General features: G+C 44.2%; 1 protein-coding gene across 3 annotated transcripts in view; it reads right to left on the reverse strand.

The window, feature by feature from the left end:
• KCTD1 (potassium channel tetramerization domain containing 1) overlaps positions 1-2,320 on the reverse strand; it is a 99,401-nt gene that overhangs the window by 87,183 nt on the left and 9,898 nt on the right. The window lies entirely within an intron of this gene.

Consider the following 2,320-nt stretch of genomic DNA (forward strand, 5'->3'; position numbering starts at 1 on the left):
CACTCTCCCGAGTGAGCCACGGGCCAGCCCCATACTGTCTCATGTTTTAAACACTTTCCAAATAGTAGCTCATTTAATACTGACAACCCTCCGAGATAGCTATTACCATCAGCCTCACTTGACCGAGGAGGAAACCAAAGCACAGGGAGGTCTGGACAGAGTGTTTTTGAGTTTCCACATTCCCCGCACATTCATTTAAGTGTTTAATCTTTCAGTTTGGTCAGGCCACCTTCAGTCCCATTTCTTAGACACTAGTTACTATGTTATACAGCTTCTCAAAAAAGGTTGCTCCAGTTTCCAGACCCAGCAAAGGCTGGGGACTCCACATAGCAAAATGAAAACATGCTACACACTGGCAATATTGTTTTGTGTTCTCTGCACTCTTATCTCATTGGTTTGTAAGGCTGTGTTTTACCAATTTTTCTTCTCTTCTAGGGAAGCACGAAGGTAGCCATGTGATTTAAAGTTCTATCACCTTCTCTTTACTGGGTTCTTTTATTTGAACAGTTGATAAAAATTTTGGAACCAACAGACCATGGACTGAAAAGCACAAACTCTGAAATCAGACAGGCCTGGGTTCAAATCCCAGCATAGTTACTTACCAGTTGTTAGGCCTTAAAGAAGTTAGTCAAAACCTATTAACTTTAGTTTCTTCCTTTGTAAAATGGAAACAATAACCTTAACTCCTTGAAGGTCTGTGTGAGGATTACATGAGAGCACATAGATCAGTGCTCATCAAGATGTTGAAAGCACATGCACTGCCTGGGGATCTGGTTAAAATGCAGGCGCTGGCTCAGGGGGACAGAGGGGCGAGATTCTGCATTTCCAACAAGCTCCAAGGTGATGAAGATACTGCCCATGGGTATGTCTTGGTTATTATTAATGCTTACATTCCACTTCATAGCTACAGAACCAGCTAGAGGTTGTGACAGTTTACATCAACACTCTGGCATGAATGAAGCACTTCTGTCTCTGCAGATTGTAGCCCCACAAAATCAGAGGCTTGTGCCCCAGCACTCCCTGCATCCACTCATCTGGATCTGGTCTAACAGTCCACTCGCTGACCCTTGACAGCTAGGAATGTGGAAATATTTCACTTTTCTAAGTTATGTTCCTCAAAAATGACATGTCAGAAACCATAGCAAGTTCAGGTATCAGAATTAACACCCAAGCTCAAGAAACTTCTCCTAAACACTTATTTCTCAGGCTATAATAACAAAATGAAGAATTTTTTTCAAGATCAAATTTGTGTGTGTGGAGATATTATCTATGAACATTTTGTCTAGATAGAGTGAGGTAGAGAAATTTACAAATATTAAATTGGAATACATACATACATACATATATATATACATATAACTAGTAGTTAATGAGTTTGGCCCCTGGCACATGGTAGAAAGGGCCCAGTGGGAACCATGCTATGAATAACAGCTCCCTTTTCCTGGTGTGAAGAGAGGAAGGATGGAGCTTGAATGGTGAGACACGACTGAACTGGATTAACCCAGACTAGTAAAAGTAGAAATTGACGATTATAAACTTCCAAACTAGTCTTGACGTTTTAATTTGGTAACTGAATTACTCATGAAGGAAGTGACATCTGTCTCTGTCATGCCTTAGCATTCCTTCCCTAACTCCTTCCCTCCTTTCCTGGAAGCCTACCACCTAATGCTGTCTTAAATCCGTCAGTCCTTCAGCTAACACATTTTAACCCTCTTCCTCCCAGGCTGGATCCAAACACTCATCTTCCTAGGGTTCCTTGCCAGCCAGGAGAGGGAAAGCAGTAATTCAAGGTGTGAATGATTCCAGATGCTCCCAGGAAAGGTTTGCCTTATGAAGAGCATCTTCAATGGCACTGGCTCGACATCTGGGTGGAGATGGGGCGGAGGAGGTTGGGGGAAAAGAATGGACTGATGGAATGGCAACGACTGAGCTGCACTGGCGCATCCCCAACCCCCTCCTTCAGGCTCTGCCCATGTCCCTTCAGTTCTCTGGGGTATGTGAACAGACTCATCATGCGAAGCCTGCACCGCCTGCACCCCACATGATTAAAAACAACCCAAGTCACTGGCTGGAGAGCGAGCGGGAGCTGCACCACACATCTCAAAATGTAGAGGGTCTCCAGAGAAAGGAAGTTCCCACTGGGGCTGAACAGGCGAAAGACCAGCTCACAGCAAACTGCACAGGTGGAGGAGCTGCCTGACAGCATGGGTGACAGAAACTCCAGTGAAAGCTCAGGTTCTCCGGACTTACAGTACTGTCAGATGGCTCCTGCGTCCCTCATCTATGATATAAAAAAATGGTCATTGATGAAAGTTTGCTG

The sequence above is a fragment of the Galeopterus variegatus genome, unplaced genomic scaffold (genome assembly GCF_000696425.1).
Source record: "Galeopterus variegatus unplaced genomic scaffold, G_variegatus-3.0.2 Scaffold2552, whole genome shotgun sequence".
Taxonomy (NCBI): Eukaryota; Metazoa; Chordata; class Mammalia; order Dermoptera; family Cynocephalidae; genus Galeopterus; species Galeopterus variegatus.